General features: G+C 45.1%; 2 long non-coding RNA genes across 7 annotated transcripts in view; one reads left to right on the top strand and one right to left on the bottom strand.

The window, feature by feature from the left end:
- LOC135298591 (uncharacterized) overlaps window positions 1–27,373 on the top strand; it is a 93,766-nt gene that overhangs the window by 50,523 nt on the left and 15,870 nt on the right. Inside the window, exons 16-19 of the long non-coding RNA XR_010360602.1 lie at window positions 1,009–1,138; window positions 3,184–3,342; window positions 4,852–12,250; window positions 25,203–25,398. This is a non-coding gene — a long non-coding RNA (uncharacterized LOC135298591). The remainder of the gene's footprint in view (window positions 1–1,008; window positions 1,139–3,183; window positions 3,343–4,851; window positions 12,251–25,202; window positions 25,399–27,373) is intronic.
- LOC135298592 (uncharacterized) overlaps window positions 240–27,373 on the bottom strand; it is a 115,745-nt gene continuing 88,611 nt past the window's right edge. For all 6 annotated transcript variants that reach the window (XR_010360603.1, XR_010360608.1, XR_010360607.1 and 3 more), the window contains 2 exons: window positions 14,816–15,019; window positions 240–13,701 (listed from right to left, as the gene is read on the bottom strand). This is a non-coding gene — a long non-coding RNA (uncharacterized LOC135298592). The remainder of the gene's footprint in view (window positions 13,702–14,815; window positions 15,020–27,373) is intronic.

A 27,373-nucleotide genomic window follows, 5' to 3' on the forward strand; every position in this document is an offset into this window, starting at 1 on the left:
TAAAGAGCCATATAAAGCTGTGAAAAAGGTTCAAGAGATCTTTCTGGAGTAAAGAAGGAATTAAGGTTTTTCAAAAGTTAAATTCCTCGGGATTTATGTCAGCTTGTTGCCCATAACTGTTGACACCTCATCTAAAGTATCTGTTGCCTTCATATTCAAGGGCTTATGCCACTAAAGGACTGAGCTCAGTGGTCAGATGGTACACAGTGGGAGATTTAAAGACTTTTTCACAGCTGAAGAAAAAACACAAGAAAGAGCAGCTTAATGTCTGTTTTAAAACTGTTAAACCTGCAGAAATTCCTAAAGTACAAAATGGCAAACATCACTGCTTGGTGTGCACCTGAGGGAGGTGTGTGATGGAACATCCCAGCCAGGAAGGGAAGGGAGGCAGCGTGAGCAGGGGAGAGCACAGAGGACAGCAGTGATGGTTATTGTGGGAGAGGTGATTACAGCAACTGCTGATGCACTCTGTGCTTTCTGGGAGCGTGGATGGAAATGTCTCCCATGGATTCTCCCAGACTGTGGCACTCAGAAGCACTGCCCTGTACCTCCCCTTGCACAGAGTTCATCTCCATCCAGTTATTTATTTCACTCTTGAAAACAGGCTTTATATGATACTGCTTAAAGAAATTGAAGAGTGTAACAAAAAGCTGGGGTGGAACAGCAGTGGCTTCCTCTGCTGAAGAAGGAACTGTGGAACCTGGGTATTGCACAAACCTCCTCAGCAAGAGGGGCAGGTAGATCCGTTTTTAAAAGGCTGGCAGTGAACGCTCCATATCACTGAATCTTGTCTCAATTATTTACTCTGAGACTTTATTTCAATTCTTAGCTCACAGGATAATAAACAAGGCATGTACACATTGGTGCTCAACTCATCCCTGAGGACTGGGATTTAACATAAAATGACTCATGAAGTTATTTTGTTTATTTGCATTTTTAATCTGCACTGGGTACTGCTGTTGGTACTCAGGTTTGTTTCTTTTCTTTGTGTGTTTGTTTGTTTTCCAGTGCCTTTAATATCTCCCACCTGATGCATTGTTGAAGTCCTCCACAGTTCATGTGCACAGCACAGCTCCCAGATGAATTGGGATGAGCTTGCTGAGCCAGCTGGCAGAGCACGGAGTCACTTTGGCCTAAGGTGGGCATGACCCAACATTTGTCACCTGCTGTTTGTTCTCCTGTCCTCTGCTGCTCCGGGAGCCCCGCGGGGGCTGGTTGGATGGGAGCTGTTCTTGGCGGTGTCACTGTGTGTTTGTGGGTTGTTCTGCACTTTGTGGGGCAGGTGCAGAGGTTCATGCAGTGATCCTTGGAGATGTGGTGTCCTCAGCCAGGAGAAGTTTTCCCACAGGAGGCCGTGCCCAGGTGCTCTGAGCACACACTCTTGCCCATGGTCGTGAGGGACAAATGTCACTCAGCTGTTGCACTGGCCATGCACCAGGGCACACACACAGGCACCTCAGGATGGAAGGATGGAACTGGTTTTGCAGGTATTTGGTGGGAAGCAGTCAGTCCTCAGTGCCAAATCCAGGAGGATTCAGACTGTGGGCAGGAGTGAAAGGCCTGGCGAAGCAGCAGGAGGGGTTTTGGCTGCCAGCACAAAACCAGATCAACACCACGTTACCTTTGGGGTCAGCTGCCTGTGCAGCCCCTGTCAGGGCTGTAACATTTATGCATACACACAGTTTAGGATCATGTGGCTTTCTTTTTTTTTTTTTTTTTGGCTTTTTTTTCCTTAACCTTACTGTTCAAGATAAACTGTAGCAAAATGGGATAGCATTTTGATTGCTGTAATCAGACCCACCACACTTCAGTATTCTCAAGTGGTTTTCATCTCCTAATTTTCAGCTCTCAGTAGCATTTATGACCCACTTTGCCACCTCTTGAAATCACAGCTTCTAAAACAGGGCACCCATTGTAAGAGGCTGTCAGCAGCCTCTGCAGCTCTGAACTCCTGTTTCTCAGCACCTCAAGAATATTTTTTGTCCCTGGATCCCAGGAAACTTTTGGATCATGACTGCTCCTTGTTCTTTGCTGATTATACTAAAAATTCAAGGGTAACAGTAAAAAAGCCCTAGAAATTATTGGTCTGATTCTCTCCTCAATTAATGGGCTCTAACTACTAATTGCCTTTGAAAAACCTAGCCTAAACTAATAATTTTTTATATCCTCCTTTATTTTATCAACAAATTTAATTAAACTGACCACAAAAGAAGCCAAAAATTAGTACAAAAGTGATTGAATTTTTGACACCTATGAATGTGCTAATTAGCTTTCAATTCAGTACACATCTTTATTGTTTTTTATTAAAAGTAAGGAATTAGAAAAGTACCTCTTGTCAAAGAAAAAATAATAAAGCTTTCAGTATATTGAGACAATACTGGTAAATCTTACTGACATGCTGTTTATAACAAAAATACAGTGCTGAAATTCTAATGAGATTCTGCACTCTTGAATCTCCCTCTAGTTTTGAGAACAAGACAATTTATACTCCTTCCTAGAGCAATTGAAATTGTTTCTTTTCTGTTGTTTGGTTGCACTAATGTTTCTTTACAAGTTCTGCTTTTGTGGGCCTCCTTTCTCCTTGTTCCTTATTGAAGTGCTGAGGATCATTTGAGTCAAACCCATTAACTTTGCCATGGTTTTCAATCAAGACCTTTGCAAAATGCCCAGTTCCACAATGGCTTTAATGGAAAATATAGATTGCTTCATATTTGATTTAGACTTCACCCCTGTGCTTGTTTGCTTTTTCTCCCCTCAGGTTATCAAGCTTTGCATGATTGTTCTCAGTCTTTTCTTAGGATAAGCATCTAAGCTGGACAGTTGCTCTGCCTTTAGTTATTTTTGTCCTGCACTGAAAGCCATTAATGTTATTTCTGGTAATTGCACCTGAAAATGAAAACATTCAGTGGAAAAATCCAGGGTCTGCTGGAGTTAAGGAAAAACTCCTCTTGAGTGAAACTTTTTTCACACCCATCTGGGCATGCAGGTCAAAATGTAATTAATAATTAGATCCTGGTTTGTCTCCAGCCCATCTTTATTGGAAATATTGATAATCATTAATGGAAATAGTAACAGGACTTAAACCATGAGCGTGTACCATAGGTGAGCAAGGGACAGTTTGGTTTGGAGGGGCAGGATGGGCTTTTCCTGCAGGAGAGGTAATTGCTGTTTGTGTCCCTCCAGGTCTTTCACTGCTGGAAGGAAGGATGCACAGAATTCAGAGGCAGGAGGTGCCTGTGTAGATGGGATTGTTCTCCCAAAGAGATTTGGCTGTTCCTGCAGGCTACAGGTGAAGGTGGCATTGTCCTTCTCCAATTCCTAACAGCATCTGGAAGAGTGAAGGTAATGGATCAAGGTTTTTCCACAGGCTGGTGCAGGATGTGACAAACACATGAGCCTGCATCCCTGGGGCCTTTCTGAGAACATGGGAACAGTGTCCCTTGTGTCCCAGCTGTGCTCCCAGAGCTCCATCCCAAGCAGCCATGCACAGAAATGGGCAGGGCTGGTGATGGGACTGATCCAGGGATCTGTTTCACGTGTTGTGGGATTGGGGATGTAGTTTTTGTGTGTCATTTATGGAAGTGTGGTTCTTACTCACTGAAAATGCCTCCCCAGCTCCAGCAGCTCTAATGCACAGTTGCACTTCCCAGCCTGCCTGCACCCAAACACAGAGCTTGTACGTTGTAGAGATTCAGAAAGGGGGGATGGGAAATACTGTCTGCTGTGAGAGAATTAAGGAGGAAAAAAAGAGGAAAATAATCTCATGTGGCTCAGGGGTCCCTCATGCTTTACAGAAGGCTTCTTCCATAGGTTCTCTTTGTGAGTCTTTTGCTTCCTTTTGGCCTCCTGTGTTTGTCAGTCACCTTTTATATTTTGGCCTCCTCAGTGCAGAGTGGATAATGCCATGCTCAGAAGAATGGTAACTGGAGACAGCCTCAGTAGGAAAGCCCTCGTTCCTTCACTTCCCAGTTTGTGCTGGATGGGAATTTTAATTTTCTTTATCTTTTCACTCATACCATATTTCAGAGACCTGGCCAGCTTAGCTTCTTGGGTTTTCAGCAATGTAGGCTGCTGGTTTTGTTGTTTTTTTTTTCATTTCCCTGGTGAAAAATCTGGTGTCACCAATGTACTCAGAGCGTACACAAACCTTGAGAGAAAAGAGCAGATTTGTTTATTGAAGAACATCCCCATGTTACCTCTGGTAGCAGGGAAAGTGTAAAGGCAGAAAATGATTCAAACCCCATGTGTCCTTCCTGAATGCCAAGTGAAATTTTAGGACTATGGAGCACAATTAGCCAATAGATGGCTTTTTTTCCCCTTTTTCTGGTTTATTTAATAATTTCCATTTAACCCTGTTTGCAGGTCACGAGTCTCCCCAGCTTCTCCAAAGTGAGCATATGGGCAGTATATGGATATCACAGCTATGCCTTAATATCCAGCTGCTCCTTGTGTGCAGGAATGACTGCTGGCTGGAGTACCCTGGGTGACCCTGCTGCTCACATAGAAATATTTCTGAGTCATAGCAGTCAGTGGCCATTTAATTTGGGCAGTTGCTGATCCTTGGCAGAGATTGTTGAGAAGGTGGGATAGCACAGAGAAAGCAGATGGAATTAGTGGAAGTATGGAAACTGTTCAGAAGGGAGGAAAGCAAGCTCACTCTGTCTTCTCTGCCTCTATAGATGGAGGATGGGGGTCACAAAAGCTCCAGGAGGATTTAAGATCCTTGAGAAAGGCAGGAACAGAGTAATTGGGTGACTGGAAGAGTGTGGATGCAGCTCCTCCATCACTGCCCTTGGTGAATGAAATTCTTTGCTCTCTGCATTCCAACCTAACAGAGCCTTTTCCTTTCAGCCTGGATGGTTTCACCTCTGTGCCAGGCAGCAGCCCCAGTGGTGAGGCACAGGTAACTGGAGCAAATCACTGCAAACCCTCCTGGAAGCTCTGCATGATGCATGCACCAGCTCTAAAAAGGGACCATTAGAAAGACACCTCTTTTAGAAAGTGCTCTTATAGTGAGTACAACAAAATTATTTCTTCAGGTTCCAGTGCAAAATGGGTGGCTACAAAGCATGTGCACAGATTTATGGAGACACAATACAAGGAGGGGGGTGGTAATAATAACCTTTTTCTGTCACCAGAGAGTCTGCACAAAGATTCCAGCAGCATTTTGCACAGTGTGAGAAAAAGTGTGTGAAACCCTCAGCATCAGTGGAGGTTCAAAGTGAAACAGAATCAAGCAGAATAAGGTACCCATAAAGAAAATAAATAGCTGAATGATATTAAGGAAGCCAAGAGAACTGAAAAAATTAACAGCACCATGGCTTATGGAGTCTGCTTCTGCTAACAAAGGCAATCTTTAGCACCCAGTGTCTCCATTCAGTCTGAGAAGACTGCACTGACCAAAACAGGGAAAGTACGGGTTTACAATGGTAATTTGAAACTTGAAGTCAAGATCTCTGAGCTCTGATCCCTCCATAAAAAGAGAGGCTTCCAGTCTCTGCCAGCATCCCAGTGCTGGAGGATGCCTGGCTGCCTGTGGCACAGGGAGCCAGCACGACATGGACTGTCTGTGGGAAGGCAGGAAGGGATTTCCTGGGAAGACTCCCCCTTTAGGAGTCTGGCCCTGGCAAGGCTGGGTTTGTGACACTTCCCATCCCTAAGGGACCAAAGGCACAGGCCCAAAGCCCTCCCAAAGCTACTCAGTCCAAAATGGAGTGGTGGATGAAGTCTGCCTTCAGCCTGAAATATCCACGGACCTCTAAAATCAAACCCCAAAGGTTTTGTGTTCAACTCTTGCATCTCCATATGAACTATATTCTGGAGACTTTTCCCATGGAAGTCTCCTGCTTGTATCTGAGGCTGAAACCAGATGAGACAAAAGTATTTATTTTGCAGGGGTGCTTTTTATGTTTTTACCATTCACAGCTACACATTTGTCTTCAAAAGCAAAGGTCAGTGGGTCACTAAGTCCAGAATAATAAAAAACAGAATTGCAGAAAAGGAGGTTTAGTGAAGATGAGGGAAAAAATTATTATATTTGTTTTTAAACTTGTTTTTTATGATCCATATCTCTTACATAGACCAAAGTTTTAAATCAAGTAAATGAAACCCTATCAGAATTCACCTTTGAGCACGGGGCAGAGGTAGAGATGGCTCCAGAGGTCACTGTGCTACTGCAGCAGCCAGCAGGAGCCAGTGTAATTTCCTTTAAATTCAGAACGTGTGCTGACAGCACAGGCCCATCTGCTCACCCTTGGCTGAGAGTCAGGTTGCACAAGTAACACAAAGATGCAGCTCCTCTTCTGCTCTGATTGTTTTGTCCCTTCAGATGCCTCCAAGAATTTGTCAACTGCCCAAAAGGTTTCTAACAATCTGAGAAAATAGGCAATGAATACAGGGGGACAGAGAGGCAGATTAAAAAAGGAGGAGAAAAGCCAATAGTTTGGGATGGATGGATGGATGGATGGATGGATGGATGGATGGATGGATGGATGGATGGATGGATGGATGGATGGATGGATGGAGGCAGGCTCTGGTGGAAAGGCCAGGATGTTACTGAGCTGGGGGTGGAAAGGCAGTGATGGTGATTGTTGTATCAATATGCACTTGGAGCCATGCAGATATCCTGATGGACCTTCAAACGTTTTGGGCAGTTCTGTGGTGTTTGCATCTGCTGTGAACAAGCCCAACTCATTCCCCATAACTGCTCCATGTGCCACAGAAGAGGCAGTGTCCTTCATTCATCCTTGTTCTGTGCTGCTTGGAAATCACATTCCAAGGTGAGGAATTCTTTGTGTCTTACAGTGCTACAGCTTGGCGGCACCAAACTGGCTGAGTATAAAGTATTTCAGTGCAGTAATTAGCACGGCTTTGTTCAAAAAGGTTTTTTCTGCAGAGGATATGATGTATAGATGACCACAAGTAAAGAAGAAAAAATAATATTAATACCTTATTTTTAAGGAGGGAAAACACACATGGGAAGCAGAGTAACAGTTCTGATCAATAAGGGACAGAGAAAATGTGTGACAAAAGAATTCAGCAGAAAGTCACTTTTGGCAAGTGAGAGAGGCAGAGACAAGCGAGCAAAGGCCCTACAGACACTGGGATGTGGATGTTGAAAACTGAACCAGTGAAGAAATAAACAAGGGTAGGTGTAAACATGCAGGATTTGGATGTGGAGCTATCAGAGTTTTGAGTTAAAGTTCCATCTCACCATGCAAGCTGGGCAGGAGTTGGTGTGCATGTGAGTTCAGCCTTCCATGGACAGAAACAAAGGGAATAAAGAGGACTCTGTCTCTTTGAAGCATTTGGGATGCACCCTGTGGTGCTGAGGAATAAAAATAAGGAATTTCAAGGTATCATTATGATTAAATGAATGGAAGTAGTATGGAAGGGTTTTAATTTGCAGCTTAATTTTACAAATGAAACAACAAATACAAAACTGCAGAGGTGGGGGAGGTTGTTTGTAGGGTTTTTGTTTGCTTTAGAAAGGATATTTTCTTTCCCCCAGTTTGGGCTACAGATGGGTCTTGTGGGATTTGTTTTCTGACATACAGGAGATATTCAGGCTTTCAGATTTCATTACCACTTTCTTCATTGCTGTGCCTTGAGGAGCTATAAATAACACATGGCTAATTTGTGAATATGGCACATTCTAGGGGATGTGTGTATTTTAACCAGGGCACCTTCTGACATTTGGTAATTGGTTTGCAGATTTGTTATATAATTTCATGAGCATTAAGTTGCTAAGAGGAAAAAAAATCTAAATTTATATGATCCAAAATCTGCCCTCATTGCACCCCTACAGCAGCTGTGTTCCTTCCAGGTCTGAGGACAGATTTTAAAGTCAACGAGCACATCAGCTGGCATCTCTTTTTTCATTTCTTGCAGTTTTAGTAAAGCAGTAGTTACATTCTTCACAGCATCTTTCTTTTAATTAAAGTTTTTCTCTGTGTGTGTATATCACTGAACAGCTCCTAAGATGCAGGCAGATTTTGTCTGTTGAGAAATGAGGTTTTGTTGGAAGGTGCCTGTTTGTTATTGGGTGTGTTTACTTTCTTTAGAGCAGTGAGAAGTTTTATTGTTTAATATTGTTTGGGTTCTATTGTTTAATAAACAGGTTTCTTTCCACTTTTTTCTCCAAGGAGATATTTTCTCCTGAACCGGTTAGAGGGGGAGGAGCAATTGAATCTGCTTTTGTAGAGAAGCCCCTTTGGTGGTTATCTCCCAAACTTGCCCTAAACCAGGACAGTTGGTTAGAACAAGTCACGTGCCACTGGCATTTCTGCAGTTGGGCACTGAGAATATCTGCAGGCAGCTGCTCATGTACTGCCTTCCCTTAGCTCCCCATACCAAATTCGCTTTATTTCCAAAACCAGCAGGCTCTCAGGCTGTCTTGTCATCCTGCTGTCCTGGAGCCTGGGCACCAGTCCTTGGAAACGGGCTGGGGAGTGATTTGAGGCTTTGTGTGAGAAGAAGCACCTGTCTGAAATAACACATGGGATATGGATTAATACAGAATGTTGCTGCAGTGTGATGTCATGGCTTGCCTCAGTTCCCTTGGCTTCTCCCTGAAATTTCCTTCCCCAGGTGGGCTGTCAATCACCTCTCCTTTTCCCCACCCTTGACCACTGCTGGGCACTGCTTATCAACCCAGAAATTCCAAGGAGAATGTCGAGCAATTGGCAGGTTCAAAGGATGCTCTCCACCCCCTGGAGGGCCATTGGCCCACCCAGGTGTCCCTCTCACCTGAGACCCCCTCCCCCTGTGCCTGGTTGGTGCTCCCTGTGTTCCCTCCCCTGCCCCTCTCCCCAGGTAAAAGGACAAGCAGACCACGAGGTGGGGGTCTGGTGGAGAGTTCTGGTGGGAGGGTTCAGCAGGTTGTTGCAAGATTCAGAGGCCGTGCCACCAAAATAAAAACTCTGGATTAAGAACTCTCCATCAGGACCCAGTTCTTTCTTCACCTCAAAGGTTTCTCCAGCTCAGGAAGGCCTGAGGAGTGCCCCCCTCAGCAGCAAGCTCCAGCTGTAAGCTCTGGAGTTCAGGGCATGCCCGACTTGTCCCCACGTGCCCAGCTGTGACCACAGGCACTGAACAGTGTCTCTGGGGAGGAAGGACCACGGGTGCTGCTATTTGGTCAGCAGCCAAGGCCAGACAGACCAAGGCAGTCCTGTCAGTAATATTGGCAAACTCCAATAGAACGTTATCTTCCATTTTTTGTATTGCTGGAATCAAAGTACAGAGAAACGGAACATTTACCTGATTTCCAAGCTGAGTTGTCAGTGTTTGTTTTCCCCCTTGCACAGGAGAAGACAGCTCTGTCTGCATTTCCCAAGCGCCCTGGCTGCCCTGGCTGTGCCATTCCCACCCGGCTTCAGGGCAGCTGCTGCTGGGGGAACGCTGCGGCTGCCAGAGCTGGGACTGCTCATTGCTGTCCCTGCTCCTGGGACAAAGGCACCATCAGCTGGGAGGGGCTCCTGGCAGGAATCCCTGCCTTGCAGTGACCCAGCTGTCAGAAACGGGCCCTGCTTTGGAGCAGCCATGGCTCTGTCCCCCACTTGCAGTCAGGCCTGGGTCATGCCGCCATTTTGTGTCAGACTTTGGCATCACTCTGCCATTTTGCGTCAGGCCATGGTCACTCTGCCATTTTGTTGCAAACCATTAGTTACTCCATCATTTTTTGTGTGGACAGAGGCTGAATAAGGCTCAAGGGCTGAGGTGTCTTGTAAGACACAGAACATCCTAGAGCTGCTTCCCCAGCTTTCCTTTGGCACACACCTGCCATGTTTTTGCTTCCCAAGTGATAACATTCTTTACAAGCATGTTTTTCTGCAGTTTCTGTAACTTTTGGACTTGAATCCTGGCATGGGAACAGTGAATGGCCTAGACACTGAAGTGAGGTCCATGATCTGGGAACCTGCACAGGGATGTGTGGGCACTGGGGACTTGTAACCTCCATGCTATCAGCTGTGGATGATGGATAAGATCAGACAGTTGGGGGGTGGGGAGAGAGGAAAGCAGATCAGCCTGGATCTGGAATTCTGAGGACTTCTCTGCTTCCATTACATTTTTCAAGTTCTTCTACTTAACCAGTGCAGAATTAGCACATTTAGAGCTGATGCCTTGTAAAAAAAGAAATATGGTAGAAGTCCACTAAAATGTCGCAATTTCATCTTCCTGATCTGGGTCTGGTTTTGTTGCAGCACGGATCCCATCATCCCGAGCTGCAGCACTGAGTGCAAAGGTGAGATCTGCCTGCCTGGCCAAATGTCCCTGCTGTCCATGCGTGGCTCTGGCTGCCCTGCATGTGAAGAGCACAGCCACTGTGGCTTGTTTTGACATTTGAAATGCTGAGCACCTGCCAGAGATGCTGCCGTGTGTCACTGCAGCAGGGACTGAGGCAGCTTGGGCTGCAGGAGGCTGCCTCAGACCAGGCAAGGCACCAAAATCCTGCGTTTCCAGAGCTTCACCTCTGCTGGCACGTTGGAAACCCTCAGAGGCTCCAGCTTGTATTTGCCTTCTGCAGAATGCTGCTGGAATTGGAGGACATTTTACATCAGTGCATCTACCCCTGAGCCAGGGGGAGGGATGAGGGTGCCTGGAGCACTCGTGTTGCTGCAGGGCAGGGACACAGAAGGGGCTCTCTCATTCCCACAGGGAAGGTGAGTGACTGCAGTGCTGTGCAGTATTAGCCCAAGAGAAGTCACAGTTATTTTCCTGTTGCTACATGGAGATCCTTGAACGTGTCTGGAGCCCGTGGCTTGGGAACAAATGGTGTTTTTTCAGGTAACAGCTTTCCTGCTGAGCCAAGCTCCTGGCTGCTGTTGAATTCTGGAGCCAGGCCCTGCTCCCTTGGACTGAAGTGTGCTGCAGCCCTGCCAGCAGTGTGGGAGCCATCAGCTCTCCCAGATCCTGGTATGTGTGGGCACGTGGGGCTCTTCCCAGAGGCTGTTTCTTCCGTACCAGGGGCTCCCTCAGGCTCCCTGTGATGTGCTTCTTCCCTCAGGAGGGTGTCCCCTTCAGAAGGTGCTTCACTGCAGTGCAGACAGGCCTTTTCTGGGCACACTGCTGTTACACTGGCTCTTGGTCCCTGCTCACAGGGTTGGGGTTGGTTTTTAATGAGTCCAGAGAAATTCCATTAAAAACGTCAGTCTGGGTTTTCTCTTGAGGAAAAGGCACTGTTGATAACAATGCTTTGGAAACTGTTTTTGTCAGTTTTTTTCACCTTTGAAGATGTCCAAGCAGTCACTGAGGAGTTATCCTGGGCTGGCCTCAGCTGTGCAATGCTGGAACTTGAAATACTGTGGGGTTTGGTACTTTTTACTGCATGTGGCCATAAAACAGAGACTTTCCCATAAAGTAGATTAAGGAGGATCTTTGATACTTCCATTCAAAGAACAGCTCTTCCAGAGGGTGAGCATTAACAAGATGGTAGTGTCACATTTTCATGACAGGGTTCTGACTGAGCAGATCATTAGGGAGAAAGGATCAAAGCCACTTCCTCCTGTAACATTTCAGGTGGACGTGAGTGTGGCGCTGGCAACCAAGCTCAAGTAGCAAACTCCACAGGAGGGGAAGCTCACTCCTCCCACCCATCCATCCTTTAAATTTCCTTCCAGTGAGTCACAAACTTCTGGAGTTTCAAAGGAGTTATGTTTTAATCCAACTTCAAGGGCTGATATAGCTCTGATGAGAGACCTGGACATCAGAAGAGATGTTAGCTGTCCTTCATTGCTAGGGGGCAAGACCCAAATACCGTGTTAAACAATTAAGTGTTTAATTCTTACTGGCTTTCTGGTAATCGCCTTGGTCTGGAATTGCTTTTGGGTTTTTGTAAGCGTTACTTATCTAACAAAAAAAAGAATAAATGGCCTAAACATTTTTAGCCAGTGCAGTAAATCAGGAAGTTTTACTAAAGTAGATTGGTAATTTATTTAATTCTAATTTATTCACGTAATTAAAAATTCTAAATTTTACCAAATTAGAAAGCTGATGTAATGTGTAAACCTCCTCTGCTCTGTGTCTACAGGTAGGACACTCCGTGCTTTCTCCCCTGGCTACAGAATATGTAGCCTGGAGCCCGAAGGCACAGGGAGCTCTTAGATCCTGGTCTCAGGGTGTTCTCAGGCAGGAGAGGCCCTTCCACTGCTCCATGAAATCTGTTGAACTTGTTGGATTGCCATCACTCACATTGATCTCTGAGTGGGAGCAGCTCCTGTGCAGCTCAAAGGCAGCAAGAGCTGCACCCAAGGTAAATGTTACACCATAGGATTGTAAGGCTTGTATCCAAAGTGCTTCTCAAACTTTTTACAGATCCTCCAGCACATTTGAAGCATTTGACAGAAAAGAATAGGCAAGGGCAGCAATGATTGATCCATGTTTTTAAGAAAAAAATTGAAGCCATATTTCCACCAGGGGCTTGGGACGGACAGTGATGTATTTATGGAGAGAGAACCCAGGAGTGCCAGCCTCGCATCACTAAAAATGTATCTGCTGCAGGGATTTACAGCTGGGATGGAAGATTCATAGCTGCTCTCTTTATTTATTGGAAACAGCTCTTGCAGCTGAGTAAAGGCATAAATATGAAATTAAATCACAAAAACTACTTTGAAGTAGTGCTAAGGGTACTTTCTAAACCTGCGGGGCCAGGACAACTCAAAACTGATGTTGAAACCCAATTGAGATGAACAGCATTTACTGCTCCATTATTCCTTCCCTTTACAGCTAATATGTAAAATCACAGATTATTGGGGATGTGTGCTGTGTTCTTATAGGAAATGCTTATTAACAGGAGGGTTCAAGGGCAGCATGTTAGATAGAGGTGCATCCCTGAATTTCTGTCTTTGTGATTTATGGCTTTCATGTCACTGAGAAGTTATTTTTATAGTTTACTTTACCAATGTGTAGTGAGAGAACTTTATAAGCTCTTGAAAAATAGCTTCACAAACAGCAATAGGCTGTGATAAGAGTTCTCTGAGGCACAGACAGGGGTGTGAATGGCAGTGTTAGGTTAATGTTCTTTGTACTTTTAGGTCACTGCAGGTGTTTGAAGTGGCCACAGCTCCATGGGCCAGGGAGTGGGAGAGCAGAGCAGGCAGCAGAAAGGGGCCAAACACAACCCATGCCTGGAGCAATTACTGTTAATGTGTTCGTTTGGATAATGATGATCCTTGGTTTCTACACAGCAAGTTTTCATCTCCACATCTTGTAGCTCCTTATCTCAATTCTGCAGGTCACAAAACTGATTAATTACACTAGCAGCAGTAGTATAATTAGGGCTGATTATTCTCTGAGCTTTTTCTTCTTTAATCATCTGTTTAATTGGAACTAAATCCCTGTTTATCAAATAGTGTAGGTTTTAGCATCTGAAGACAGTGGATTTTGTTTAAGCCTTTCCACCTTGAACTCAGGCATTGTTATAAAAGCTTTGGGAATATCTCTGTGGGATTATACTGATTATAACTGGATCAGGACTTGGCATTTTTTAGTATCTGCTCATTTCTCAAATGTTTTGAGGTTATAGTGAGGGCTTTATTTAAAATTCTAGGAGAAGGAGATGAAGAATAAACAGACTGGAGACTCTTATAAATGAGGTGCCATATTTACACTGTCACTCCATAGCAGAATCCATGTGAGATGATGAGGGAGAGAGAATACTTTGTGGAGCAGCCTGGAGAAGTTTGCATTGTCTTTAATCAGGAGCTGTCAGAATAAAAGAAAATACCTGGAAGCAATGTGTGACTGTTTCTCAAAACATAAATGCAACAACATCTGAAGAAGTAAGGACTGTACCATACTTGTGCATGAGGTGCTCTTTGTATTATCTCAGTGTGGTTATGGACAGGACAGAAGAGAAAACCAGAACACCTGGAGCAGTGGAGGAACGGCCCAAGAAAGGGAAGCAAGTCACGCTTGCTTCGCCTCAAATCTTTCAGTAGGTCAGGAGCTGATAGTTCTTACCCTTCATTCAGCTTCTGCTGGGGCCTTCTGCTTCCCTCCCCTCTCCTGCCCCCCACAAACTGCTGTGAAAATAGTTACTCATGATGATGAAAATGGTTGTTTTGTATTTTAAACTCCCTCAGTATGAAGATCTTTCTCCTTCTATCATTCTCTAACTACTTCAAAAGCCAATGTAATTCTTTGTAATTCACGAGCTCTGGGTATTTTGCCCACTGGGCTCTTCCTTCCTCCTTAATTTTGCTAGCTGCAGCACATCTTGTCTAAGTGAAAGGAGCACGGGGGAGAAAAGTTCCCTCCTGATCCCACCCCAACCCAGGGCTTAGGTAAGGGACCTGCTGCAGATCTTCACTGATTGTTTGTCACTGATTGGAACGGGAAGTATTTGGGCTGTGCCAGGAACGTTTCTGTGGCTGTGACCTACAGTGTCTCCACAAGCTCCTGCAGACAGCGGGGCTGTGCAGCCCCTCACCTCTCACCTGTGTGCAGGGTGACCCAGGCCCTTTGCAGGCAGCTCTTCACCCACTGGCCTTGGCCTGCCCAGATGTGCATCTCAGGTGTGTTTGGGCTGCATTTAAACTGGGTGCTCAAGGCATTCCCATGATTCTGCCACTAAAGAAGTGCTCAATCTTTCCTCTGTGCGGAAAAAACCCCATCTTCTTTATGGTGACTCATTTTGATATTAACATTACCATATGCTGTTGGTTGCTTATTTAAGTTGCATTAATGTAAAATGTTGTAGTTTGGTTTCAGTGACACTACTGAGTAGGGGTGGTGCATTATTTGTAATATATGATGTGTAACTGTACTCCCTGCACATTTAGCAGGTATTAATTTTTACTAGAGGAGAAATACTTGCCTGGTGAACAAGCTTATAGTGAGAAAGAAGTGCTCATTTTCTAGTCATGACCTTGTGCTCTTTTCCTTCTTGTTTTCCATGACTGTAAAGCTTCATTCTTGGGTGTAACTGCAAGCTGAAATCCCAAGCTGTGATTCTGTGCCAGTGCAATCCTGACTCTGAAGTTGGAGGTCACTTTTCAGGCTGATGTCTCTCACCAGGTCACTGCCGAGAAAACAGAGAGCACTGAGATGGGAAACAAGCAGGAGATGGTTCACACTTGGCCTTTTTTCTTCATCCTGACCTTCCAAATCTATGATGCTGCTGAGTTTTAAAGGACAAGCTGTGAGAGGCACCTAAAATGACATCATTTGATTCTATTAGCCTTTTAGATAATTTTTTAAATATTTCTAACCTTTCCAATTGCAGTAAATTTACCTGGGCTTTGTTGTCTTTTGAGGTTTCTTTATTAGATTTCACATCAAACCATATTAACTTCTTTGGTTCTATTTGTCCCTGCTACAAACAGCATCTAATGGTCACCTGTTTCACTCCTTCCCACAGTGAAACACAGGCAATGTCCTGAAACACCTCCATCCCCACCAGTGGCCTGAAATGCTGGAGGAAATGAGTATCAGTTGTAGCAGAGTCCTTGGTTTTTCCACAGTTGCTGACGCTTTCTAATGAAAGTTTGGAAAGGCTTTTGGCTGTGGCAGTGAGGAATGCTGGCAGGATGTGGTTATGGATAACGGGGCAGGTGTTTGCTCCTGTCAGGTGTAGGATGAGAGCAAGCACAGAGAAAATGCAATGGTGAGAGCACTGAGCTGTCCCATGGCAAGTGGGAACCAGTTCCAAGGGAAACAGGGACACTCCCTCAGCATCAGCTGGGGACTGGAGACACAGAAAAGTGTTATCAGTCTGTCAGCCTAGGAAAGGCAAAAATAAGAAAACTATTGATTTTTTTAACATCATTAGAATCAGTAATGGATCACTTCCTTGTGGGAATAACCTGTCCTGGTCCTTCCCAATCCTGTTACTTTTGCAATGAGTTTTTCTTAGGTGACCTGTTTTCTGTAAATTATAGCCCAGATTTCTCAATAGATGCCAAACCATCTTCTCAGTACGAATATCTGTTTAATTTCTTATTTCTACTTGGAAAAATGCACTTCACAGTAAAGTAAGAGTTGTAAGGGAAGTGATATTTAAAACAGAATTATGGATAAATTATGGATATAAACCTAACCTTGGTTAAGTTTTCTTCCTTGTGGTACAAATTGTTCAACTTAAACCTGTTCTTAAATCTTTCCCATGTCGGACTTGATGGCAAAGTCCACTGGTGAGGTGGTAAAGGCACGTTACTGGGTTTGATTCTGTCTCTGAGGCTGATGGCTTTTAGCTGCCTGTGATTAAGTCTCTGAGTTCCTTTGCATCTTCCTATGATTTTACAGTTTAACTCCAGACTGGATTTGTCATTGGGGTTGGGGGTGTTACATGTGATACTTTTGGCTATTTTTGTTCTGCCTGGTCAAATATTTCACTGAACCTCCATTTTCTAGTCCTTTCTGGGTAGCCATCAGAGCACTGTGAACTATTCTGCTCAAAATTCCAGCATTAACCATACCTGACAGAAGGACACCTTCTAAAAGAGTGACATCAGATGGATTTGTTCTCAGCCTACAGCTTTGAAATAATTTTTACTGTTCTCCAAATAATTCTGGTATTACACATAAAAGTGGTTACATAAAAAGCACGCTGTGTTTTATCAAAGGTGCAGTATATTTTTATTATATTAATGTGCAGTTTAATGGCAGAACCCTGCACAGGATCAGTCCCATTAATTTGTAGAGCTGTGTTCTGGACATTGTCAGCTCTGGAAGAGAAGTAGAACAGGTTAGAGCTGATCTCTCACCTGCACACCAGATCCCTTAGGCTTAGCTCTGCTGTAAATAACAAAGGTTAGAGGGGTTTTAGCTGTTGTTTTCAATCAACTACTTACTGTACTCTGATTACAAGGAATATTTGGAATTACACAGAAACCTTCATACACCACCTTCTCCCAGTGCCTCACAGCTTGGTATTTCATTCTTTGAATTGTTCTTATTCTATGTGTAAGGAGAATCATGCAAATGATGAGTTCAGCTTTGATCCGGATTGGCTATGGCATCAACATCTCCTTCCCTCAATTCCCTCTTTCAGCTCATGCAACTGAAAATGTGTTTATTCCTCAGCAGAGCAGAGTAACCAAACCCCTCTGAGTCTGTGTATGCACAGCTGGCTTTGTGCCTCTGCCCCGGGCGCAGATATTTTGGGCTGTGTTCATGTTTTATGGTGTTAAAACAATTTCTTTATCTGATGGGATTCCTGTAGGATATCCTGCAGGATAATAATTAGGCTGGGTAATTCCATCCCATCGTTGCCAGGCTGAAGAAGAAGAGACAAGGATGCAGGTACTGAGCAAGGCTGTCCATCCTGGGCACTGCTTGTGGATGGTTCCAGGAGCATGGCAGGACTCAAGGGCCCACGGCAGCAAAAAATGAAGCGTGCCACTGAAATCTTATTCCAGGTTTCTGTAGGATTTTGGCACAGCTTTGATGTTTTTATTAAAAGGAGGCCCTAAGTGTGACACAGGGAAATGCTGCTGCTGAATTTTCATATAATCCAGAGGATGCCAACAAGGGATATGGAACAGATGGAGCGTTCTCAGAGTAGATGAACTAAGACAGCAAAACTTTATTAAATGAAGGACCTAAAATATTTTGAATAACAAAGATAGTTTTGTGCAGTTAGGAAGTCCCAGCCTCTAATCCCCCCTACGAAGAAGCTGAAGAAGAATTACTGGGTGAACAGCAAATTCTCAGTCTGAGAGAAATTCTGGGCTTTGTGTATTTGCACCCTGCTCCTGTGACCTCTCTTAGAAGCTGCAGAAACCATCACGCCCTGAGGGGTTTGGTTCTGCTCTGTGCTCCCCTGCCCTGCCCTTTCCTCTCCCCTGTCCTGCCCTCCTCAGTGCAGCAGCTGTCACTGAAACGCTGCCCAGGGGATTTGATCCTAAGGATCCTTCATGCCTAAGAGCCAGGAGAGGTGAGTCCCGGCCTCGAATGAAGTCATGGGTGAACAACTGTGCAGGAGGACTCTGCCATGGTTTTAGATGAAAACAGGATTGTTGGATGTGAACTTTACAACATGGCCACGGGATCAAATTAAGGGGAAGCTGCCAAGGGCAGTGCAGCTCGAAGGGTGACCCTGGCCCATGGCTGAGGGGGGTCAGGCAACAGCTTCCCGAGCAAGTGAAGGGGGAGAATGTGATGTCAGAAGATGAGAAAGGTCAGAATAATGCCTAAGTTCATGTTCATGGCTGCCTGTGCTGAAAGAACAGTGCCTGGTCCCATGACCATGGATATTCAGAGCATGGATTTGGTGCTGCTCTTGGGAGAACCTGGGACTGACCTGGGATTGATCGGCCCCACTGCAGGAATGGTCCTCACATGGCTTCCCAGGCTGGCTCCAAGCTGAGCATTGTCCCCTGCAGCCTAAGAGGTGAGGAATAGCAAACATCCCATCTTGTACTCCTTGTGCTCAGTACCCACTGATCCCCCTGCCCTGGAGGACAGGCTCTGCTACCAGCTCTGCACTGGGAATTTTCCTGGAAGGCTGCAATTAGCTCAGAGCTCTTCCCTGCAAAGTGAATGCAATGTAACGCAGCAGCTTTGCTGCTCTGTAGTTTTGGTTAGCACCCATTTTTATATCCCATCCTAACAAGATAAAAGAGGTATGGATGAGCAGAGAGAACAACACAGAGTGTTTTATACTGCAGTTGTTAAAATTAGTTGCTTCTACTTCACAGAAATTTGTAACAACTATTTTCAGTGTGTTCCACATTACGCTTCTTTTCCCCCTCTCTTTTGTGCACCACAAAGCAACAAACGCTCCCTCACTCTTGCCATTTATCTTCTCCTTTCTTTTTCTTAAGGGATAGAAGAGAAACTGCAAAAAAGATATATGAAAAGCAGAATATCCTTTGAACATTGTGCATTCCATTAAACCCAGCAGAACCAGGGAAAAAATCCAAAATATTGTCAGTTCTGAAGTATCATCCCATCTTCCTTTTTGAATTAAAAGACATATCTAGATCTACTATCTCTCCTTTTAGCAGAGCTGAAACTTGGGAGAATATGTTTGGAACCACCAAGTCTCAGGGAAATCTGTAGATTTCAAAGCCCTCATCTCTCAGGAGTTTGTGCCTGAACCCCTCACACAATTTGGTCTTATTTTTGCAAAAGGACTTCAGAAATTTTAGATTACAAGCTTGATGATTTTTATCCTGATATTTTTTTCTCAAACAGCGTCAAATGCTTCAAGTTTCTGAACCTGACAGAGCAACTGTGTCATTTATTTTGAACATAAATAGGGAGAAGCGGTTTTTTAGCATTTCTATTTTCTTCTCCAAAAGGCATGTAACATCAGCACATCTGTACAAATGCAAATAATTTCCATGTGAGGACAAGCTGAAATCTGGCATTCTCAGGCAGATGACATTTATCAGCATTCACACACTGTCTTATCAACACATGTAGACACCTCTGGTTTTGAAAAGCTTCATTTATCACTTGTTGAATGCTTGAAGCTGAACTGCTTTTTGCTGGAGAAATTTGCTTCTTAGATTGGCAGATTCTGACGATAACTTTAAAAAAATTCATCAAAAAACCCCTGTCCCACCTGTCTGTGCCTGCTGTGCTACACAGACCCTAAGAGTGCCCTAGAAGCAGCAGAGTGGTGCATTTCAAGTACTCAGAGTTTATACTGGTCATTAGATACTGGTCAGTTGCATATGAAGTACATTAGAAATTTATATTGAAAGTTTCCTGTTTAGCAAAAATTGTAGTTGCTCAACAGATGCATTTTGTTCTCTGTTGGTTTTACAATTAGCTGGTTTGTTCCTGAGAATAATTTCCTCTTGTTTCTTTTCAGAAGTTTGTATATCTTTTTTAATCAGCCAACACGCGTATTTGTCTTGCAGACAAATGCATTATGTGCTGCATATTTCATCACTGAGTGGCTGCCAGAGATGCATTTCCATATCTACTCTTCATGAATCAGCAGAACACCACTATAAATCTTCACTCCTTACAAAACTTTTTTAATAGAGGTGTATCCTCATTCTGATGTTCTATAATCAGCCTTGTCAGAGACACTGTGGACCCTCTTTCCTTAAAATATTGGCTTACTAAAGATTTCAACCACTATTTATGAGCAAGAGAGAGAGAGAATCCACATCATCTATCTAAAATCATTAAAGGCTAGATGAGCCTTCATACCTGGGAAATTCTGGCTGAAGAAAGATTCCTTTGCAGCAGCCCATGTAATTAAAGAGAGGATGAACATTGGTGGAAATGTGACTCCTTCCTCTCCTCTCCTCTCCTACTCAGTGTAGGAGAGTAAGGAGTGATCACAGCTGGCAAAGCTGTGTTCACCTGGCTGGGCTGGCACAGGCACGTGGGGCAGCTACAGGGAATCAGACCCACGGGGCTCCAAGAGCCACACCAGCTCCTGGGACACAGAGCCTGGGAGAGTCACAGTCAGCCCGGGAATGGGTGCTGGCATGGAGTGATGCCAGCCACTTCAGTCCACGGTGTGGGACAGCAAGAGGGAGGTGGGCAGGATGGGAAAGGCAGCACCCAGACCTCTGTGGTGGCAGGAGTGGGGTGGATTTTCTGTGGGCATTAATGTTTCTGTCATTCACTGGTGCCCGTGCACAAAGAGCGTTGGTGCCACTGCTGCCTCTGGCCAAGAGCTGAACCAGTTTGAGAGTCACTGTTAAAACAAGTCTGATTGTTGTTTCAGCAAGGGGCCATGCTACCTGCTCCAAAGGAGACATGCCTGCAGGTTCCAGCTGTAAGTTATTGCACTTACTGGCACATGGAATAATAAAAGAAACACTCAATGGCTTAAGGCAAGAGCAGCATCCCAAATAGCCTTTAAATGGCAAACAAATTGGAGCAGACACTTGTATCCACATGAGCCTAACAGTGCTTACCTTTGACAGGAAATGCACAGGATTGCACCTGGCTGAGAAAGTCCCTGTGGGCTGGAAGTAACTGGCAGGTGGAACAGGACTCAGAGGAGCACCATTGCTCTGCCCCACTCGGCTTTGGATGTCTGCTTGTGCCCACAGCAGGAGAGAATGCCGGGGTCTCAGAGCAGGTGCTGGCAGGTGTGGGTTTTTAGGTTATTTTCGAGGCATGATGTCATCTGTTACCTTCTGCCATTCTTCTCCTTGAGTCCCTTCAGTGGCCATTCTGAAAGAACTCCAATGCCACTTCTGGGTTAAATCCAGTAGAAGTGCTTTAAGTGCCTGCATTTGCCGTGCTCATTTCACCTCAACTTTCTATGGCTCTTTTCCAAGCATGTCCCACACTTCCCTAGCTCTGTTTAGTCTGGGAGAGTTGGAAGAAAATTAGCTGGAGGTCATATGGCTGCTGTCCATGCATAACTAATCCTTTATGGGAACAGAGTGAGTTGCAAAGAAAGTGAATGTCTAACTTCCAAAAGGTTTGATAGAAATCTGTCTGGGAACAGCCAGAGCTGAGTACAGTACCTACCGCGAATCTTTGCTTACTGCACTGAGGACTGGTGGAAGTGCCATGTGCCAGTAACATAAATCAACCTGGGTTTAAAATCAGATGTGTGATCAGTCCTTTCTGTCTGGAACCTAAGGAGGTCAATGCACGTTTCCTCTGTCTAAAGCTGGCACAGCCCAAAAGAGCTGTACTGGGATTATATTTCTGTGTCATAGAAACAATTTTCACAGGTGTGGTGAATAGCGCTGACAATTTGCTTTAGTAAGCCTGAGGAGTTTAAAGCATGTACCTGGTCCAAATTGTAGATTTCTTTGGTGTACACTAATTGCAGAGGTCAGGTTTGGTGGTGCCTGGGTGCTGTGGTGATGGGTCCCTCAGAAGTGCTGAGAGGTAGATGAAGCTGGGCTGAGCTGATGCATCTCATGTTTTGAGCAGCTGGATGAGCCCTGAGCACCACAGCCAAGTGATTCATTTCTGAATAGTGGTGAAAAGAGAGGGGGGTGCTTGAATAAATCAGTGGTGATCTTAATAAACTGGGAGCTTCTCAGCACTAAATCTGTATGCATCTGATCTGAATTACAATTACCTGTCAAAAATTCATCCATCACTGCAAGTTCCAGACAAACTTTCTGGCAGCAGATGTTTCAGGGAACTGTTTGATGTGGGAAATTCGTTGTTTGGTGTGCAGCATGCCCAGGAACAAAAGCCAAAGCAGAAAACATTTCCCGAGTACCAGCAATGACTTCTGTGCCACAACTAAGCCGAGTTTGTTGGTGAATATAATTTTTAAATGTGGATTTCCAGCATAAATCAGTCAATGAAACACTACTGGTAATTCAGCCCATCTCAAAGAGCTGCAGTAATTCAATATTTATGCATTTTGAAAGCAGTGGTATTTCCAATAACTTTAAATTCGGGATTATTAAACCCCCTCTCTGGGGCTACAGCACTGTGCCTGCCAAACAAGCAGGTTCCAGCAGCCAGGTTGTGGGGAGAGCTCCAAGAGATTGCCCAGAGAAATGTGTCACACTCCCTCAGGTCTGTGTGCTGCAGCTCTGGGGCCACCTGTGCAATCCATGCCTCTCTCACACCAAAATCCAGAAAAAACTGGGGGGGAAATATTTGCCTGCCACTTGATAATGGGTTCGTTGACTTCCTGTCATAAGAGAAAAGGCTGAGTGTGGCTGTGTGAGGGATTTAAGTTCAGAATGCCTCAACTCCAGTTTTCACTGGCACCCTCCCCACCATCTGACACGTGGCTGGTCCCTTCTGTGGCAGGAAGGCAGTGTCATGAACATTTCTGTGCAGCCACCAGAAGATTGTCACATAACACTGCTACTTCTCATCTGAACATGCACCTTGGAAATGGCCTCTGGGGACACCTGGACATTTGATGAGCAGATTGCTGTCCCAGCCAAATCATACCCCAAAAGCTGTTCCACTGTCACCTCTATCAAAACCCTCCGTTCTCTTTGCAATTACAGCAGCAGAATCCAGAGCTCTTTTCAATTTCCATTATATCAGGAATTTCCTTTGCACATTTTCCTCCTCTCTGTAGTCCTTTAAATCCATGTTTCATTAAAAGCTGTTCCTGGCATAACTGGGAGCAATTCACTGTAAAGTGACTGCTGACAGATGGATCCATTTATATCTTAGGCATGATGTGCTGGGCTCCTCACCTTGTCCCCTGTGCCTGCTGGTTGAGGATTCATCTTTTGTGTGGTGGCTCAGAAAGCCCCGGCCTCAGGGGCTGCACCAGGCGTGTCATTCTGAGCTCTGGACAATGGATGGCTGCCAAAGGTTTGGAAAAAACCTCCTGGTCTGCCCTACTTCTCTCATTCATCAGTGCACAGCATCACTGGGGTAACATTTTGTGCAGAAATCAGGAGATATTTCTGTATTGCATATCCACTCTTCTCCATTTCCCTGGTATTTTTTCCTTCCATTATTCAGCTCGGAAGGGCTGCAGGCACTGTGTGCAGATCACTTCTCGGGCCTGTGACAGGAGACTGTGTCCCCTCCAAGGGGTTTCCTGCCTCAGCCCTGGCTCCAGGGCTGTCTGTCCATTCCCCTGTGCCAAGGGCACGAGGAGAGCCAAAGCACAGGAAAGAAATGGTCGGCTGCTGTCCCAGGGTGCTGCAGGGGTGCCGGGTCCTTGCCTGGATCCTATGTGAGAGGTGATGAGTGGGGAGTGAATTGTAATGCACCTTTGAAGTGAGGACAAATAACTTGGACCTGATGCAGTGGAGAAGCTGGAGCTGGCAAAGGGAAAAGAGAAGAAGTGAGTGGCATGGGAAATGGTGCTGGCAGGACTCTGCACAATGAGCAGAGGCAAAGAGCACTGGTATCAAGGCCTGGGTGCAGCAGGCACTGCAAGTGGAGGGTGTGAACCTGAGCCCAACCCTTTCCTCTCTTTACCTCTAGGACAGGCTGCATTTTAGGAAGGTGAAAAGGAGAATTCAGGTGTAGCCTCAGAAGCAGCTGGAGGAGCAGGTGCCTGGGCTGAAGGGGCTGTGGGCTGCAGGTGTCCTTGTGCTCACTCAGCTGCCATCCCAGGGTCCCGTGTGCCTGGGAGCAGCCCTGTGTCCCTCTGGGATGTGGATGAAGCCCTGGCAGAGGCCGGGGGACTCGTGGCTTTGGAGGCTGCTCGCCCTGGGAGCTCAGGGTGCCAGCACCAGTCACACAGTGTCAGGCTTTGTGATCAGAAGCAAACTGGTTGGAGCTGGAATTGTTCCTGATGGGTGTTTTTAATTTCATTTTGCTATGAAAAGATGATTGAAAAAGCTGTTCCAGCTACTCAGATCATGCATTCTGACAAGTTTAAAATTTAAACAAGTTTAAAATTTAAACTTGTTCTAAGGGAGGATCGCGTGTGTTTCAGGCCTACATGCATAACATATTTTATTATTGCTAAGGCAGCTGTGACCTCAGCACAGAAATGCCGTGAGATGGAATGGCAGAAGTCAGACAGAAGGAGGACAGGGAGTAAAGCTTAAAACAGCCTCATTAAAATGTATTCTTCTCAGGTTGGATAAATAACGAGAACCAGCCCTTGATCCATTTTCCTGAAAGCAGTGATGAAATGCTTTGGAGGCCAGTTTCATTCTTCTTAATAGTTTTTTCTTAAGAAGGATGAAAACTATCTAATGTGATAACTATGAAGGAATGCAGAGTCATTTTCATTATGGCCATGAACATTTGTTTGTGGCATTAAATCACCCTCAGGCAGGAAAGCCCTCTACTGTTGCACACATACACCTGGCTCTTTCAGCTGTTGCTTCCTATCCTGCTGTAAAGAAATGCCTGCTGTAGGTGCCTCACATAAACAAGGCCAAATGCCACAGACCAGCAGGAAGGGATCGTATTTCTGTAGTTTTCCATTGTAAACTCTGAGCTTCCTTTCATTAAAGACAGCAAATGTGCACTTGAGTCATTCCAGGGAATCCCAGCCCCTCCACCTCCTTAAACTCTGTATTGATATCTGCAGAAAGCAATTTAACCCATCCTTCCTTCCCACCCCTCACAATGAAAAGACAAAAATCCCAGTTTGAATTGCATTAGCCTTCAGGTCTTCCTAAAGATAAATAATGTTGCCTGCAGGTTTACATTAGGGATTAAGTGTCTGCATTCTGAATAACTCTGGCAATAAATTGAAGGAAGGGAGGCACAGCCTTCAGCTCTTTCTCTGGGGCTTCATCTCACACTGTGATTTTTACACAGCACTTTTGTTTCACCTGGGTTTGAGGACAGAATATAAGATGTTCTCAGAAAATATTTTCCCTTGCCTTTCCCTTTTCCATTTTCTTAATCTAACCATGGACTTTTTTCAGCTCCCTCAGAAGGGTGAGGCTGGCGAGTGGCATTCCACATGGAGCTGGCTGCTTGTGGCTCACCTTGGAGCTCCCAGCTCTCCACAGATCCATCACTTCTCCTGTGGTGGGTGACACTCCTGATCTGGGCAGCACTCGGAGACTGACGGCTGCAGCCCAGGATGGTCCCTTCCTACCTCGGGAAAACATTCCACAGGTGAATTGTCAGTTCTGTGCTCAAGGGATGAATGTTCCTTTCTAAGGGCAGGGGTCTGAAGACCCAACTAACATATTCCCATTTTTCTTACACAAAAGGTTGAATGGTTACTGGCAAGAACCATTATTTTTAGGACAGTAGTGCAGGTTCTGCGTTTAAAGCACTTTGGACCAGCAGATCTCCATGTGGTCTTTCCAGAGCTCCAGACTTTATCAGTGGAAAGGAAGGCACACTGTGAAGCAAGGAAATGTTTCCTTCCACAGTGTTTAACCAGAGTAGGCAGCTGTTTGCTTACATGTGGTATATTTTTACCCTTGTATTTTTGTGTCCTCTCCTAAAATCAGCAAGGCTGAGGAGTGATGCTGAATACTTCACTCCTTGTTGGCTTTGAGGTGTCTTTTTCTCCCCTCCCCTCTGACTTTTCTTGGGTTTAGATGTTTGATTTGAATTATCCCTGTTTTGCTTCACATTATGACTAAGTAGGCTTTTAATAGAAACACCTGAGCACAAAAAAATCAAGATTAAGAAGCTGATCTGCTTGAATTAAAGCATTATGGCTACTGAAATGGGATACCTGAGGGCTGGGATAACTCAGCTGTAGAAATCAGGCTCTGATAATTAGAAATCCTGTAGGAAATTGCAAAATTAATTGTTTCTTATCAGTGAGGGCTGTGTAGTGTTTGACTGCCTGCTTCATTGAGCTGAGGCTGCTCTTGGGGCCCATGAGTCATACGAAACAAGGGACAGCAGCTAAAAACCAGTAAAAAATAGTTTGTGTGATTTACCAGCCTACTTGCAAACAGAAAGCAGAATTCTGTTTAGCTTTATGGCAGAGAGTTGGTTTTTGGTCTTTGAAAATATATAGCTTTGATTTAGCATTCAAGGTAATAAGCAGCCCTGGCTGTAGAAAAGAGTATTCGTAGGATATCTTTTCCTGCCTTTTTAAAATGGAAACCGAGTCACTACCACTGGAAGACTTTTCCTTATCTGGCCCGCAGCCTTTCTTCTTTCACTATTCCAGTTCAGGGGCAGGAACCAGCAGTGCTGCATCTGAGTCTGTGCCAGGAGAGGCTGACAGCGGGAGGAAGGGAAGGGACACCAATCCCTGTTCCCTTCCCATGTTTGCAGCACGAGCCTCACCCTGGGTTCAGCTCAGGCACTGATCCCTTTGCTGCCACAGGCCAAGCTCCAGCCATGGATTTCTGCCCAAAGCAGTGCAAGGGGATTCCTCCAAGCCAAGGCTTCTTCCAGAGGCACTGGGGGCAGATTTCCCTGCAGGAATGGGGCACTGAGGGACAGCAGGGGCTGGCACAGGCTCAGCAGAGGCTGCTTCTGGCTCTGGGATGGGTGCCCTGCTGCCCAGCAGGGCATGGGAACAAGCTGTTGCTGCTGCTCCCCAGGTGTCTCAGTGAATTCCTGACAGTGCCAAGGGCTCGCTTTTCCAGCCTGCATGGAAAAGGGACTGCTCTGTGGGCTCAGAAGAAGCATCTCCTTACACTTATCCCTTCAGGTTTGACAGTGACAGCGTGCTAAGGGAGAACAGAAGGACTGAATAATGCAGAAATCACTTTGGCACATCTGGGAAAAAAGCCTCTGAGTTTCTTTCCCTAAATGCTGCAAACAGGTGGGAACTGCAGCTGTCTGAAAAACTTTGTCTTATTTCTATGAAGAATTTGGATTGTTTTTTTTAGATAATCCCCAAAGTGACATTTTTCAGTTCTGAGATGGTTCTGATTTGTGACAAATGCTGTTTAAGAGACAGAGAGAGACAGACACTGTGAAGGGTAAAAAACTCCATGCAAGCAGAGTTTGCTAAAAAATGCCCAGAACTAAGGTGGGCCCATACCCTGACAGAGAGAGCTCTCCAGCAGCACTTTCCAACATCTCCCTTGGCTGATGTGTCACAGGAACTGGAAGTCATCACATCCAGTGAGACTTCCACCCTTTCCTTGGAAGGCCACAGTAGCTTCAGTGC

Source organism: Passer domesticus, chromosome 4, assembly GCF_036417665.1.
Source record: "Passer domesticus isolate bPasDom1 chromosome 4, bPasDom1.hap1, whole genome shotgun sequence".
NCBI lineage: Eukaryota > Metazoa > Chordata > Aves > Passeriformes > Passeridae > Passer > Passer domesticus.